We start from the raw sequence: 17,956 nt of genomic DNA, 5'->3' as shown, positions 1-17,956 counted from the left end.
GTGTAGAATCGTTCTGATACCGCTATTATCTCGTCCGAGCTATGCGTAATGTTACCCTACACACCTTACAGTACCTACAATAGTTCTTTGCCGATGTCAAGCTTCCTCTTTTTGCTTCCCAGCGTCGCCTATTTTCAACAATCATACGATCCTAGATTCCTACCATGTAGTATGAAGGAATGTCGCATGTTTTAGTTCTGTACGCTCTTTCAAAAGCTCGATTCGCCGTACTTGACACTTTCATGTGCTTACATTTGACAATAAAGTTTTTGATGTCTTAGTTTTCCAGTTTGTTCCCTTAATGTTGTTTCTCCCACAGCTGCTGCTGATTCCCTCAGTCAGGATGTTAGGCTTAGTGTAGCCTGCCCACACTGACCTCTTTCTGCTCGTTCATATAAGCCAATTTGGTTTAAAGAAATGTTTTGAACTTCTCTGATCTGGCTATGACTGACTCCACGCGAAGTTTTTTCAGTTTTCAGAGGTTTCCTTCTTGCTCTTTTGAAACTAAGCCTTAGCTCGCACCTAGCCATCCGGTGATCGCTGCTCTGAATCTTATTTAGATTCCTACGTTTTGCACAATACCTGGCTTACTAGTTCAAAGAAGTCAGCTTTGTTTTCTTGTACCATCAGCACTTTTTGGTGTCCCTTTCCTAATCGTTCGTTTGTAAAAAATGTATTGATCCACCTTAGGATATTTGCATCTGCAACCCCCACCGGTGAATCTCCTGTACTGTTGCCATTGTCGATTCTGAAGTTTACTACTGACCGTTATCCTATTTCCTTCGTACAGAACTTTGCATTGAAATATCCCACCACAATCGTGAAGTGCATTGTTGCCTTGTTGATTGTTGTTAGGCGCCCTCGTTGAAGCCATCTAAGGATTCATCATCGTAGCTGGTTGTTAGCGTATAGGCATGTGCTACATTTAAACTGCATCTTGTTTAGCTTGAGAACAACCGCCTCTACTCCCTCGGTAATGTTTAAAACCGTCCTAACGGTTCCTGTTATTTCTCTGTGTACTAGAATGGCCACTCCATGTTCTTTCTTCGCTTGGGGTCCACTGTAGCACAGAATATATCCGTTAATGACTTCATGAAGGCGTGTTTTTTCTTTCTAAATTCGGTCGACAATATCACACCTAATGTCCGTGAGCTCCCCTAGTAGAACAGCTCAACATTCCTCAGTAGACAAAGTGGGTACGTTGAGTGTTGCCAGGCTCAAATTCCAAAGGTGGCCTGACAGAAACCAGACATTCTTAGCTGATGCAATGGCTACGTCACAAAATTGTAAAAAGTATGCATGGACAGACATTTTAGGTTTATTTATTTACTTCCCAATAGATATGCGATTGTTTATTTATTTATTTATTTATTTACAAGTGCCCTCAGGGCCGAAGCATTATAGAGGAAAGCGGTAAGTACAAAGAATAGCAATAAAAATGGTGAGCAGTGAAAAATACATGTACATGCACAAGAAGGCCGAGATAGCTATAAAACGTTTGATATTTCACTTGAAAAATTTTTATTGAACGTTCACTTCCCTTCACCTTACTCTGCTAGCCGGTGTTGTAAAGCACGTAGTCAGGGTTGTGGCTGTGCATGGCTACACGAGGGAGCCTCTTCGTGAAATGAAAAAGAAGAGTGAGAACTGGGAATGGCAGCAGCGCACGCCGTATATTGGGGTTAGAGGGGTGCCCCGGTGGCTTAGAACTCCCTAGTACTTTTTGGGTAACGCCACTGAGTGAGACGCATTGGAGGTAGCAGTGCCGGCGGGACAGGTTTCCGGGATTCTAGCACTAGGAGGTGCATAGTTCCTGTTTTCAGTGTGTTCTTACTGATTATGCCAACTTGCCTCATACCGTGTAATCTTGCTTGCATGTGAAGGGTCTTGTCGATGATGGGAACTTAGGCTAGAAATTCCGCTACAAAGTTGACATTACTTAGGCATTAATTGACAGACAAACACTCACATTCCCCAAAACTCAGGAGGATAGATTTGACGCAATGAAACACGGTCGCCCGTTGTGACGAACCTTCAGGTGCTCCAACTAATACAGCCGATACTTTTGATGACTGACGAAATAAGCATTAGTTAAGCACTAGTTTCTCTAGAGCGTAGTTGCGACGTTAAGCACCCAGTGGGTTAATCTAGCCAGAATAGCATGCAACATAAGACAGGCTATTTGGCGAATAATTTGGCGTGGTAAAACTGATATAGTTCTGCCATAATTTCCACATCTCTCGTGGGGCTACCGTAAGGTTACTAGTTATGTGAAACTAGGTACAACATGGTGAATTCGAGTATATAAATGTGCCGTCAGGCTATCCTTACAAGTTTTCCACGCGACATCAAGAGTCACAGCGGGTACTTACTTGAGGTCCACTCATACCCGTATTTTAGGACGTGCACGCACGTGTTAGCAGTCTGGTAACACGCCGCAGCCAATTTGTTTGTTACATGTGTCAGACAAGTGTTGGAAGCCAATACGATAGTAATTGCTTAAGGGTTTGCGAAATTTAAGCAATTTGCTATTCCTCCAGCACCACCCACAGCCATATTGACAAAAGCTGGAGCGCCGGGTCTGAGATAATGCACAAACAAGACTAAAACCTTATCAATTCAGTTAAATAGCAATATGTGCAAAAAATATTAAATTCTGGGACTCAAACACACTGTGTGAGGAAAAGTTTGAACATTGAGAGTAGGGGTGAAACCGCAACCATAGTGGGAAAAGAAGTACAGGAAAATTTACCCGTACGCATACGCACTGACGCTAAAAAGCGCAGTCATATTTGTGACGACGTACTGATTTGCATTATGATCACATCACCCTTGCTAATACGTGGCTTTCACAGAGGATGTAACAGCGTCAAGGTAAATCGTTGACTATTTGTTGGAACGATCTTCGAGCCTATTTATTACTGTTTTCGACTAAAGGGAATCAAATAGAACGCTTTGTTGCGTCGCATTCCCACCACAGTGCTAATACTTCGTCTTCGATTTCGAGTAGTTCGGCCGCGGGTTTAGCTAGTATTCTTGGGCTGGGCGTAGCTGACTGTGGAAGAAATGCGGAAAGTTCAAACAAAATCTGCGAATGCTGTAGTAGTCTGTTTTCAATCATTGCTGCTACGACTGCTTACAGACCCAGCTAAACGAAGATGCCGCGCTCTCTACGTTAAAGGAGCCATGAAGAGAAAACACAAGTTTGGTTCATTCGAAAGATTGCCTCGTTAGAACCATAACGACACCACTTATAACGCAAACTTCGCTCAAATAAGCTACATAATTAGGAAAAAAGGAAATGACCATACCACCCACCAGCTCATTTTCCGCAACAGAACCTATGATGTCACTCGAGAATGCTCTGCGATGGGCGGAGGCGGGGAAAAGCAAACGCATGTTAGGCAGAGCTTACAGTTTGCATAGCGAGCTAAATGCCCGTGAAACATACTGCACATTCTTTTTATGACAAAGAACGGTGGAGTAAACGGTTGAAGTTCCGAACAAACACGCAAGCGTGTGCGCCAATGCGTACGAAACTACCGCCAGCTGAACTCGACATCTCGCCGTCGCCACCGTCGCGCAGACAAATTTTCGGGTGCGAGGCTCTTAGGGGCCAACGAACCGTTCCAGCACGTACAGCCGCGACCTTGATTGGTACCTTAATCCCTTGACAGGAGGTTGGCCGTCATATCGCCAACCAGCAAAGGTAAAAATAGAAACGAGGGGAGTAAGGAACAGAAAGAAGCTACGAGATAGTGCCAGTCGTCGCAGAAGTTTCGAATGGTGTTGGATTGCTGCTGTCGTTACGAGCTCGTTTCCAGTTTACAACCACTGAAACCTTCAGTTTGTTCGAGTACTTTACAATGAAATTTTGTTGCTGCGTTTTGCAATGCTCATGCAGTACGGGCAAATCGTCGAGGGAGTGCGACATCCCCGCCGGTGAGGAGATCTTTTTTCATGTGCTGCCCAACGACGAACCTCGGCGAAGCAAGTGGCTACGTTTTGTGAACTTTGCAAACGGAGGAGAAAGAGAGCTAAAGGAAGTACGAGTGTGCTCGCTTCATTTCCGTCGAAGGGATTACGGCAGGGACCCTCACGTTAGCTCACTCCTGGGACATGCTGGCGCTCGTCGCCGACTTCGTCAAATCGCCGTCAAAGCGCTCTGGCCTTGGGGAAAAAAAATGCCGTAAACACCGCGCATTGACGCTCGTATCTTTCTGGTCGGAGCAGAGAGCTCGCGCGAACGGCTTTCCATACACGACACCGGCCAACTGGCATAAGCGATATTGCTACTGAAATTGAACTATTATTAACCGTAATAAAAATACGGCACATACGTACCAGTCTATATTCGTCCGTCGCGACGGGGCTGACGAGGCAGCGGTGCCGACGGCAGGGCGTCGTCTGTTGTGGCTATCGCGGAATGGTCGCTTTCCCGTCCACCGCGTATCCCACAACTCTTACCGCTCGTGCACTCTGAAGCATTGAGCGTTCAAATGGTGTGAGGTTGTTAAATGCAAGCCCGAGCTTCTCGGCGAGAGTTTTGTTCTCCGGATCAGGCGATTCCATGACTAGGGCTGCGGGTGCACTAGGTTTTACTAGTATTTTTAAAATGGCCGCCGTCTCGGTCGACTCCCTTTTGTGGGTGCTATATGGAGTCGACATACTAAGTATCTGTTTTATGGACCGGCTCGTATGACGCCATTGTTCACGTCACGGAATGTGCAATTTTAGCGGGAGATTTAAAATTTTTGCTTAAATTGCCTTATTTCTCAGTGAATAAAGCATCATTTGCTTCCGGGAAAGCGCTTGGGGTACTATGAAACACCTAATCTTTCGAATAAAACAAACTTTTGTTTTCTCTTCATGGCTCCTTTAATACCTCTGCATAAGCGCAATTCTCAAGAAGGGATCGTATTCGGGGAGGCTGAAGACCATAATTCATCGTTTAAATACTACTGGGTGGTTGTAGCTGTCATATTTGTCCTTCGCAAGCCCTTAACAATGGTGTTGAGGCCAAATAAATAATAAATATAGAAGCAAGGTGCAAGCAATGGTCTAAATATTGCCATAAAGGCAGCCATAGGAGCAGTCTCGATGAATCTAAACCACTTCCGCTGGTTGATTAGCCAGAATGGCTATTAATGAATACCAGTAATTTTGGCGAAACTGAGCAGAAGTGGTTTGGCCGGTTGTATAAAATCAACACATACTATTCCGATTTGCGCTAAAATGAAACGTATTTTGCAAAGAAGCATTGTATACGCAACGTTCCAAACAAGCTAAATATTAGCAAACTAATATAAATTGTTTTGCAATTTTAAAAGTGCTTCTATTTTTTGTAAATCCGCCATAAACATCATACGTAATTTTGCGCAACAACAAAGACTGCCTTAAGGCGCAACCACATGCGACGTTTTGGTCGCGTTTGGAGACCGTCCGTGGCGACGCGCGTTCAATGTGCGCCACCAAATACACAGCAGCGCGCTCGGAGCACCGGTGTCTGCGCATCCCAGATTTTCGGTCCGTTTTCGGCGTCTGCGGCGGATGTTGCTAGCCTCAATTTCCGGTCCCCCTCCGCACGCAACATGGGGGCTTTTTATTTGGCGGCTCCTTAGCACTTTATTTCATAGAACATCAATTTAACGTGTTTTGTTTGTTGAAGTTTTGATTATTCTTCAGTTTATTAGGACTGACTTAAACAGAACGATGCTGCCTTTACCAAAGTAAGTCTGGCAACTTGGACCGGAGAAGCGCTCTTCGCGCTCTCTTGTGGTTGCTCGCCCTCTCCAACGCCCGTTCCACGTCGGCGCCAGGCGCCGCAGACGGCCGCAAGACGTGACCAAAATGTTGCATGTGGTTTCGCCTTTACAGTAAAATAGTATTTAAAGTACATTGCACAACTATAAAAATGTTTTATGTTGTTCGTTTCCTTTCAAATAACCTAAAGATGAAGACCATTTTAATGGGTTTTTTTTATACATTCCTTCTGGACTGGTAACACGTATATAAAGTATGTATGTAAGTTGTGGGGGGGTTGGCCACAAAGCTATTGTGATTTTATATGCTGTCCAGTCACACATCCATATTTTACCACAAGGAGTACCTAATGATTCTATTGCGTAGTTTCACCTCCCCGTTTTCCACCTGCATAACAATTCACCCGTTCCATAAATCATAAACTATACTACCATAAGCGCCTTCTGATGCTTTAATTTGTTTATTTCCACCTGCTTTCGACGCCACGCTAACGTTACGTGCAACGTGTGCTGATCGCCCGTGGTAGCAACAAAGGAATGTTCCTATAACTACGCCGCCTTCCGGAATCTCTGAAAGTTATTATCGTCCGTTTGTATGGTTCCTTGGCTGGTAATACAGCTGGTCAATTTAGGATTTTATTGTTATATCTACATTCATCTGGAATGCTAAAAAATTGTCCGGTTTTGTAAGAGTGACGCTGCATTTGATGCATGGTTTTATTGAATAACCATTTAGGCATGGCCTTCGTTTCTTTTGTAATCAGAGTTAAAATACTATTCAGCTTCGAAACGGCTTTTTCCTTCTGAAGAACCTTACAGTGTGTGAACGTAGGCTCGTTCTTCTTGCCGCAATTGGGATATTGGAGGTTTCATACTGTATAGGCTGAACGGTCGTGACTACCACCACAACGAGGGAACCACTCGGGTAGGTTGCATGTTCTAGCTTCATCTCCATATCGCGGGCATATTGTGCACTTTCGCAGTTTTTCAACGTATGGAATGACGCGGTATCTCCTATAATCCAGAGTGACGTGTTCAGAGGCCGTTTCCGTGGCAAAAACAGCTCTCACATTCCCAGATTTTTTCCCTACCCGCCGGGCAAGTTTCCCAGGTATTCTCTGGAATAGGGCATCGGAAATCTACGAAAGCTGCTTTCGAACAACAGCGTGAAAACGAGTCTGTTGTTGCCAGGGCACATGTTCGTAAAAAAGAGCTTCCTAGCAGGCATGACAAAACGTCTGTCAAGTCTTCTCCCGGTGTGAGTATGGACAAGAAACTCCCACCACTGGTAGTGGCAGTACGTACTTAAGAATCAGCGCCGACATCTGTTCCTCTATCTGCAACCACACCTGAGCCGGCACTTCCTGTTCCCAGCCATCAGCGAAACGGCAGCGTGAGCGCCCACCAGCAGCAAACTCCGGAAATCTCTGTTCAGTTATATCCTCACTCGTACAGGCTCCGCATGCCTTTCTAACCCCCTTTTCGTCGCCATCTATTGCTCAGGCCATCTTGACAATCCTGGACTTTGCCGCTCCACTTCTGTCCACGTAGACGTAGACTGCAAGAGATACGAAAAAAGTCCACCATTTCCAGTGGAGCGCTTGTGTACTCCACCGCGCCTTCCAGACTTCCGTCACTTTGTATATAAGCACCACTTCCGAGTGATTGCTATTTCGGAATCACGGCTGCCTAATGACATTCGGCTTTCCGGCTACACAGTGTTTCGATCATCCACCGGTGCGGCGCTCATAAGAGTTGTACTCACCGTAAGAAATGACGTAACCTTCTTACAGCATAATATGTCTCCAGATGCATCAAATAAGTACGTGCCAGCGCCTGTGAACGCCCCCGGCATTTCATTTATCGCCATCGCGGCATACGTACCTCCTAGAGCAGGCTTCGGCATTACCCGTCTTCGAGACATCATCCAGGTTACTCCGCCCACCCATTTTTTGACTGGTGAGTTCAAACGCGTACCATCCATCTTGGGGAAGCCTTAAAATATCAGTGAGGCAGGCGCCTTCTTGAGCTTTGTCATCAGAATGGACTGGCGGTAATTAACACCGGTGACCACACCTTCCATTGCGGCAAAACATCAAGTGCTCTCGATATTCCCTGAGTTTGGATCCAGTTGCTCCCGGCGGAGCATTGCCACATAGATGTGGAGGCACATGGGAGTGATTATGTACGTACATGCATTTGTTTTGATGCTGTCTCTGTAGCCACCCAAGGCGCGAAGTCAGCTGCATCAATTGGGGTATGTATGCTGCTGCCATTGATGAATCAGAACCATCTCTCACGCCGTACAAAAATCTCATCAACGAGACGAAACGGGTTCTGAGTTCCTCCACTAAAGCTCTGCATCTGCCGAAACCGCACTCTGTGGCTGACGCTGGGTACGAAAAACTCTACGTGTTACATCGTGGAGAATAACGACGGGCCCAGAAAACGAGGTCTCTAGAAGACATACGCAGGCGTGTTCAGAAGCAAGTTCAAAGACACCTTCAAAAATTGGCCAAACAAGAATGGCAGAAATTCGGTTCCAAACTGTACCCCCGAAAGCCTCTTTGTCGAAAATGGAGCCTGATCCGAACCTTTCGCATACAGCTGATACAGGTGGCGTCCCTTTTATTTCTATTATTTTTGTGACAGGCACTGCCACAGGTCTCACTGTGAGTTTCAAATTTGCGCGTTTCTAAGGCATCGCCGGTGTCACAAGCGCATTTATTAGCACGTGGTTAAAAAAATCGCCTTCACCTTCACTTGGATGAGAATAAAAAACTGTTGCAGGAGCGCGAACAGGGTATTGCTGCGTTGGCACGGCTGGCTCAATTCTAGACTTGAAATTTTTGACATTTCTGACGTGATCATTAAATATACCGTAGACATTTCTGTAGACATTTCTGAAGTGATCAATAAATATATCGGCTGCTTTTACGGGTGAGGCGATACGCCCGCTGTCATCTATTATCAATGGAATGACCGGCGATCCTTGGGATTAACCACCTACCAAAAGTTTTTAGGGTTGGTTGATAATAGAGTCGGTAATGTGTGATTGAAGCAACTGTTTTTAGCTTCCCGTATTGAAATTTCCGTTCTCGCGACCGTCTCTTTATAAATTTACCAATTGACTGCCGTGTTTGTTTGTATCGCCTTTAGGTGTGCCTGTTTCTTTTTGTTTAGTCGTTTCTTCACATCTTTTGTAAACCAAGGGGCGTCCACTCTTGCTGTAATTGATATTTTTGGAATACAGATCTGCTCAACTTTTTTAGTTTTCTCGAAAAAGCTCCCAAATTTTATTTGGTGTCCGGAAATGGAAACTGCTTTGAAATGCGAGCGAAAACGTTTCGAGCATACTGTTCATTTTTGCTTGATCAGCATTTGAATAATTAAGAATACTTTTCTTGTTTGTGGTTCTAGTCTGCACAGACACGAGAAATAAACAGTGAACAAGCCTGTGATGACTTTTTTTTCTCTAGGACGTAAGTTTTACATCCTTAGAATCGTTCGTAAGCAATAAATCCAAAATGTGTTCACCTCGTGTTGGTTCCTCAACAAGTTGGGTTAAATGAAACATGTTCAGAGCATGAAGGAAACGAGAGCACGCATGTCGGTTTGATGACCCGGGGACCGTTTTTGCTTAGTCAATGCCGGGAAGGTTAAAATCTCCACCCAGAATAATAATACACCTTGTATAACGGCTAGTAATATCTTCTCATGTGTCATTTGGGTTATCAATAAAATCAGGCTGATTGCTAGGAGGGCGATAGCAGGCCCCTATGACATAGGTAACACCTTTTAAACGAGCCGCCACACAAAGCAGCTCCAACGACGTCTCGGTATGAAGAATCACAGGTTGATAATCAATTCTAACGGAGACCATCACCCCTCGCCATCTCTATTCCCTCCCACCTTCGCGGAAAACAGAAAAGTGGTCCAGAAGCTATAATTCATAGTTCGGGTCGTCGTCATGGTTCTAACTTACCTGTTTAAAGGTTTCTATATTTTACCTTAGATATGTAACATTTGCAGTAGCGGTCAATACCGCAAATCAGCTGTATTCTTAGAAATAAACACTACTGGAAAGAAAAGTAACTCAGTTGACCATTTTTTATGCCCCTATGTGAAGCTCGATGACCAGCAGAGCTGCGGTGACAGAAAATTTGGAACATCGCTGCAAACACTTGAAAGAACTCGTGAATCGACTTCCCGTTCTCCGACGTCATTCATTCTTGGTAGAGAGTTTGGAATGGCAAAGTTAACTAACGCAGTCATGGTGGATAAGAGAGGAAACGCTCTTTAACAATACGCTTTAACCACACTCTTTAAGCAATACGCTGGCCATTCATTTATGAGAGATAATATAAACAAATATAAAACGGCAACTTGTCCTGTTAAGGCATGTGTGTAGCAAGTAAAAACAAAAACAAATACGCTCAACATATATACAAAGGCATCTACTCGTACGCCTGGAGTTGTAAATGTTTTCGCGGTGTTTTTTTTTAAACCGGGAAAGCTCTCTTTTCACGGGTAAATTTCTGTTAGACAGTGTGAATTTCCGAAACCCTAGTGAAACAGCGCTTCGCAATAATTCCTATTTCTACAGCTGCGCACCCTTCAAATAAAATAAAGCTACCTGCACACCAAGTTTTCAGAACCGGACTGAAGAATTTACAGACACAAAGCCACAGCAGGATGATTTTTGTTCGTAAAATATTCTTGTTTTGTACTTTCACAACCAAAGAATTTATTTATTCGCTGTGTTAGGGTGCAAAGTAGCTATTCTATATGGGAAGAACATGGCTCTTCAGCAGTTGGTAACAAAGAATACAGGACATGACTCACATTTCATCACTAGGCGCGTAGTAGTACAGCGCTGCTAAATATTTTAAGAATTTTGTTTTCTTTAAGCAACACCATGAACGCATGCGCAAGCTAGTTAGGTTCTGTATTCAGAAAATAAAAACACCTGCATGCAATATAAAAATCAATGTGTACCGATAAAACAGAAAAGAAACGCTTGCGGAAGTGTTCGGGGAAACGTTGTCTCTGAAGCATTGTGCGTTATAACGGCAAAATTGCCGGAAGTGACGAAGTCAAAAAGGTGTTAAAAGAGAACTGGGAGAGTCCACTTGTTCACGTGGTTGCTGGCCAGGGACTGTCTTCAATTATTATATGTGAGATCATGAACGTTGAAGAGTACATCGCAAGAATGCCCAAGCAATGTGTGCTTAGTGCCTGAGCTCCCGGCATTTGCTTTGTTGTATCGAATACAAAAGTCTGAAACAAACCTTAGTCCTCTTCCCAATAGCCCTGATACCTGAGCTGATTCAGTGAAGAAATCGGCTGGCTTGTTTCGCCAATGAACCCCTGGACTGAGCCCTGTCTAAGAAACATAACGTCGGTGTTTCTACTCCATTCATTGAAATTCGCGTTATGCCTACATAGTTAGATTAGCACTGTACGCGTAGAGATTTGGAAACAACTGCTTGAAATTCAAATTTTTGACTAATCTTTATTATTCAGGCGAACCTATCCCTGCGTGCCTCAATTGACTTTCTTTTCAAAACATTCATGCGTAGCAAACAGGCGCCAAAGCCTCTTGGGGACCCTTATGCACGTTGAATGGCGGTTCCCACCACTGCACGCCATGTGAGTGTCGCATCTTATATAAAAAAGCGTATTACTTTATAAGCAGTTGCTGGAGATTTGAACGAGGCCGTGGGTTGTCCACCGAATAAAGGCAGAACCGCATTTCTACCCAAGATATTCTGTGCCAAAAGGCATTGCTGCCCTATGCACTACCGAATTTCGTAACCAGTCTACTTGTTATCGGCGATGGTTTCGTTTAGACGTGGTAGACCTAAAATCTGTTGCATGCACTTCGACCTAAAATATTTTACATGCTGATGATCGGCCAACACGCCATTCAAATTCGTACCTTTGTAGATAGAACACAATACGCACTGGCTAATGAAACTGTAAAACACGACATTAAGTTGCATTAAGGTATGCAGTGTTCATGAAGAAGTTATTCAAAAAACAATCCAAACGCAGTAAAAATACAGATTTAAATGTTGATACGCAGAGTGAAGTTATGCGTATTGCCTTGTGCAAATTGTACATATACACTGCTTTTAATAATGCTATATTATTAACAATATATATAATATATATATATATAACAATAAATATAATTAACAATATATAATCCCAGAGCAACAAAAAAGCAAAAAAAACAGCATTACAATAGCTTCTCGAACATGCACTGGTAATTGGAGTTTGTCCAATCTCGACAATACTGCTGGAAGTATGCAAACTACACGAGGATGGCTTGATAAGCTAGTTGGTGTAGCATCATAAAGGTGTTAACAGCGCACAAAGACGACGACACACAGGGAAGAGATGATAGGACAAGCGCTGATCCTGTCCTCTCTTCAATGTGTATCGTTGTCTTTGTGCGCTGTTAACCCCTTTTAGATGAAAACTACAATCGCATATGTGACATGACAGTGATTAAGTAAACCCTGAAAATAGGAGAAAGTGTACAAGCAACTAAGAAAAGGATAGTTATCGCAAATACAGAATATACGCGCCCAGATACGAGCAAGGTTCGATTTTGCAAAGTATGAACAACGTAATAGGGGTACCAGAACATCATTCTACATCATCCTACCCCGCAGCGACGTAATGCCAGTGGATACTACTGAGTGTACAGGGCTACATTGCGATGTACCACTGTAACAAATATAGCCATTGAAACGTCTTGCAAGGGCTCGGAAACAAGAAAATTTGCAGGTGACGTCGGCTGACTGAGGATCTTTTGAAGGAAGGAGAAGATATTGCACATTAAAGGCTTGAGTTCGGGAATGCTGAAGTACCTGACACGTGCTGATTGCTTAACACACAGCAAAATTCATCTGATACATATGATCGGAGACAACCAAGACAAGTAGTGAAGACCCATCAGCTTTTACAGAGCTACTTACAAGTTCTTTACCAAAGCAATTATTGACCGCATCAGTGACAGCCTACATTTCAAACAAACACCAGAGCAAGTAGGTATTCGAAAAATGTTCTCAACAATTGCTCACATAAAGAAACCGCAAAAACACATTAAACCTCTTTACACGGTATTTATACCAAATTAAAAATCACTAAACTCAGTACAAGCCCCCGCCCCCTCGTGCTTGAAGATTTAATTACCACGGAATAGAAGAGACCTCATTGAGACTTCCAGAGACTTGTAAAATATCTAAGGGCACAAAAATTTTCCACACGGAAACCCAATTGGAGCAGCTGCATGCAAGACAGGGAAATCATATCACCCCAGACCTGTTCTGAGCATTTCAAGAAGGGGTATTCCGAGAGCTTGACTCGAAAAACACACGATCAAGGATAAGCAAAGAACCCCTGAGTCATTTGAAATACAAAGACGACGCAGTCTTGCTAAGTGGCGCTACAAAATCCACGGAAAAATTGTTTGACGAACTATAATCACAAAGCCCGGTAGTCGGGCAAAAATAGGTACACGTAAACCTAATAAAATATTGAAGAAACAAACCCATTCGCTCTCCTTAGCATATGTACAGAATGGTAGAACTAGTACAAGATTATAACTACCTCAAGCAGGTGGTCAGTAGGACCCAAACCACGAGAGAGACGAGAGACATTCGGCACAGTATAGGGGCGGGGGCAAGGGCTCACTCGCGAGTCTTCTACAGTAATGAAAAGTAAGCCGCCTCTACCACTCAAAAGAAAAGTAGACACACAATGCATACTAGCGGTGATGACAAATGAAGCCGAATCTACGCGCCCTAATAAACCACTGGAAATAAACATTTCGTTGGCCAAACGGCCCAATAAAACGAACAATGATACGAGAAACATGTACGCACAAGAAATGGGCTTCCTGGATTAAGAAAAAAATTCAGTAGTACATATCATAGTTAAGAGAAAGGAAATAAATGGACTAGGGCAGGCCATGTAATGAGAAAGCCAGTGGACTAGCGGGATAACGTAGAGGATGCCAAGAGACGGGTATAGATGAATGTGAAGAACATGGTGGGCAGAATAAATAAGGGAATTCGAACGCAAACAATAGACTGGAGGAGCGCCGAACAGGAGTGTTTGGAGGTCAATGAGACAGGCCTCCTTCTTCCAGTCGATGTTGTTAGAAGGTTGCTGATGAGGATGAGCAGCTGGAGGTTGCTGTTAGACACAATGGTAAAAAAGTAAGAGGTAAACGTGCTACACCAGGGAGTCCAGCTGACGCTCGCTATATTGAAAAGCGCTTTCTTCAGACTAAAAAGCAGTAATTAACTTGAGCAGAACAAAACACTTCAAGGCGTATTTCACTTGCAATTGTAAAGTAAAACTTGACGCCATTCGCATAGAGCACCTGAAATATTATGCAGGGAAGGGACAACGCTATAAAATGTGATTTCATGACAAGGACGCTAAAATAGTTTTCCATGTCTTTTTACTTCTCACGCGAGGTCATTCTTACATCCAAAGCCTTAATTTCGTGTATTGGTGTGAACTAAACTATATATCATGTAGATATATGATATATATACAACTCATATGATTTGTATGCATGAAATATATATACATATATATTTCTATATATATACATATATATTTATTTATTTATTTATTCATTTACTTACCCTCAAGGTCAAAAGACATTACAGAGGGGGGTGGGTGGGGAGAAACAGTAAAAATAACAACACAACGCAAGAACAAAACGAGAACAATAGTTATACAGTCAGGACGTTTCTGGTCATAAAATTTTAGCTATTGCGTTCTTAAAAAGGTTGAAGTCTCGAATGGTTGCTGTGGGGTTTGGAAGGCCATTTCATTCCTTCGATGTACGTGGCATAAAAGACTGCGAAAAGGAGTTAGTTCTGCAGGAAGGAATGCCGACCCTGAAAGCGTGATCCAAACGTTGTGAAATGTGATGTGGACGGATTATGAATTCATTTTGTAAGAAGGCATGGTGGTAGAGCTTGTGAAAAAGACATCAGCGGGAAATTTTACGGCGGGATGCAAGGGATATTAGACCAAGGTCTGCTTTGATGGACGATATGCTTGCGGTGCGACTGTAAATACATGTAATCAAACGAGCCGAGTTATTCTGAACCATTTCGAGCGACTGTATTAATTTGACGTTAAAGGGATCCCATCTTGCTGCTGCGTATTTTAGTTTATATATATATATATATATATATATATATATATATATATATATATATATATATATATATATATATATATACAGAAAGATAGGTCGGCAGTCTACAATGCCAAAGGAGGCATAAGGGTGTGGTTAGGCTCTTTTATTTTTCACTATGGTTAATTAGGTAAACATTTTTTTAAATATACAATAGAATGAAAGAAAAACACGCGCCCAGAGTGGGGACCGAACCCACGCCTTTCGATTACATGTCAAATGCCTTACCAATTCGGCTATCTGGGCGACTGTGTTCTCCTTCACTTTCTGGGCTATTTATATTTACTAGAAGTGTATCTGACGCTTGAGGGTGGTAGCCAGCGCCACTCTGACTACACGGGGAGAAGGGGACCTTGTTTTCAACCCCCGGGGCGTGACTCGAACGTCTACAGCCTGTCATGAGCGGGTTACTGGCGGGAAGCCCTCTTATGCTACCTAGGCGTCAAGGCTGCCAGAACCGAGACCCTCGCTATGCTTTCGCAGAATAATGTATAAGGAAATGAGGGGCTCGTTGAGGAAATACAGAAAGATAGGTCGGCAGTCTACAATGCCAAAGGAGGCATAGGGGTGTGGTTAGGCTATTTTCTTTTTCACTGCGGTTAATTAGGTAAACATTTTTTTTAAATATACAGAAGAAAGAAACAAAAACACGCGCCCAGAGTGGGGACCGAACCCACGCCTTTCGATTACACGTCGAATGCCTTACCAATTCGGCTATCTGGGCGACTGTGTTCTCCTTCACTTTCTGGGCTATTTATATTTACTAGAAGTGTATCTGACGCTTGAGGGTGCTAGCCAGCGCCACTCTGACTACACGGGGAGAAGGGGACCTTCTTTTCAACCCCCGGGGCATGACTCGAACGTCTACAGCCTGTCATGAGCGGGTTACTGGCGGGAAGCCCTCTTATGCTACCTAGGCGTCAAGGCTGCCAGAACCGAGACCCTCGCTATGCTTTCGCAGAATAATATATAAGGAAATGAGGGGCTCGTTGAGGAAATACAGAAAGATAGGTCGGCAGTCTACAATACCAAAGCAGGCATAGGGGTGTGGTTAGGCTGTTTTCTTTTTCACTACAGTTAATTAGGTAAACATTTATATATTAGGTAAACATAGGTAAACATAAACATAAATTAGGTAAACTTGTATATATATATATATATAATATATACGTACATACATATATATATATATATATATATATATAGAACAGGAAAGACAGAAAATAAGGGTTGGCAGTCAAGAAAACCTCGGAAAGAAAAGCGGAGGTTGTGGTGGGTCATAGAAACAGATGCAAAACTTTTTGAGTCAGAAAGAAAGTGTGCAAAAATGCCCGCCGGGTAGGATCCGAACCAACTACCTCCAGAATGCCTAGCATTTATTCACAACTTTCTTTCTGACTCATAAAATTTTTCATCTGTTTCTATGACCCACCACAACCTACCCTTTGCTTTCCGAGGAATTCTTGACTGCCAACCAATTTTTTCTGTCTAATTTCAAGGAGCCCCTCATTTTCCATTTTCTGATTCCCTACAGGCTTAGCGAGGACGTTCTTCTGGCAGTCTTTGTGCCAAAGGTAGCTTAAGAGGGTTCAACCCTGGTCGACCACACTCGACATGTCGTAAAAACTGGTGTCACGGCCCGGGGGTTAAAAAGAAGGTTCCCTTCACGCCGACTAGTCCGAGTGGCGTTGGCTATCACCCCCAAGCACAGGAAACAAAAATACCTAAACATAAATACCCCAGAAAGTGAAGGGGAAAATCGCCCCACGGTAGCGTAGTGGTTATCGCACCAGACCGCTATTCTGGAGGTTGTGGGTTCGGATCCTACCTGGCGGGCATTTTTTCTCTACTTTCTTTCTTTCCAAATTCTTTATCTGTTTCAATTACCTACCACAACCTCCCCTTTGCTTTCCGAGGTTTTCTTGACTTCCAACCCTTATTTTCTGTCTTATTTGAAGGAGCCCCTCAGTCCGATTTTCTGATTCGCTACATGCTTAGCGAGGGCCTCTGTTTATTTATTTATTTATTTATTTATACAGGTACCTACATCGCCCTCACGGGCATTATTGTAGGGGGGAAAACAAGCAAAGGAATACAGTACAGTCAATATAACAAAAAATGGTTGCGGGTAAAAGGCTGTATGGTTGAAACAACAAAGTGTTGACTTACACTGTCATAAAAAAGGCATCACATTGCAGATACAAAGCAAAAACGCAAAAAAGAAGAGTGCTATCGGTTACACAGGGCAATAAAGTAAAATAAAAAGCAATTAGTACGGAACGCATCAGAAATGTACAGTAGGGATTAGTTCAACAAGAAATTGTACAAATTTCTAACAAAAGATGAGGGAGGCGCAGAGACAGTTTCCTCTGGCAAGCCGTTACACTCATGCGTGGTCCTTGGAAAAAAGGCGTATTTGAATGCATTGATCCTGGACGCGTATTCACGCAGTTTTAAAGAATGGTCAGTACGGGGTGACACATAGGTAGGTGGTCTTATATACTGTTCTTTGTCGATGCCTGTTCTGTTCATGAATATGCTGTAAAATAGGGACCTGTACCTGTAAGGTAGGTATTTTCGCCGGTCAGCTAACAGAGACCATTGTAATCTGGCAGTCTTGGTGCCAAAAGTAGCTTCAGAGGGTTGAACGCTGGTCAACCACTCCCTACATGTCCTAGACACTGATGTCACGGCCCGGGGTTAAAAAGGTCTCCTTCACGGGAAACAAAAAATTACTTTAACATAAATACCCGAGAAGGTGGTGGGGAAACAGCACCGCCGGTAGCGTAGTGGTTATCGTTATCGCACCAGACCGGTATTCGTGAGGTCGTGGATTCGGATCCCATGCAGCGGACATTTTATCACTACTTTCTTTCGGACTCAAAAAATTCTTCATCTGTTTCTATGACCCAACACAACCTCCTCTTTGCTTTCCGAGATTTTCTTCACTGCCAACCCT

General features: G+C 43.4%; 1 non-coding gene across 1 annotated transcript; it reads right to left on the bottom strand.

Annotated features, from left to right (window-relative positions):
• Window positions 1-15,649: 15,649 nt before the first annotated feature.
• Trnat-ugu (transfer RNA threonine (anticodon UGU)) lies at window positions 15,650-15,721 on the bottom strand. The gene has a single exon. It is a non-coding gene; the product is annotated as a tRNA-Thr (tRNA).
• Between the last annotated feature and the right edge of the window lie 2,235 nt (window positions 15,722-17,956).

Source organism: Haemaphysalis longicornis, unplaced genomic scaffold (assembly GCF_048455015.1).
Source record: "Haemaphysalis longicornis isolate Haplotype H1 unplaced genomic scaffold, Haemaphysalis longicornis Haplotype H1 scaffold_15, whole genome shotgun sequence".
Lineage (NCBI taxonomy): Eukaryota > Metazoa > Arthropoda > Arachnida > Ixodida > Ixodidae > Haemaphysalis > Haemaphysalis longicornis.
This window is presented reverse-complemented; position numbering and strand designations above follow the sequence as displayed.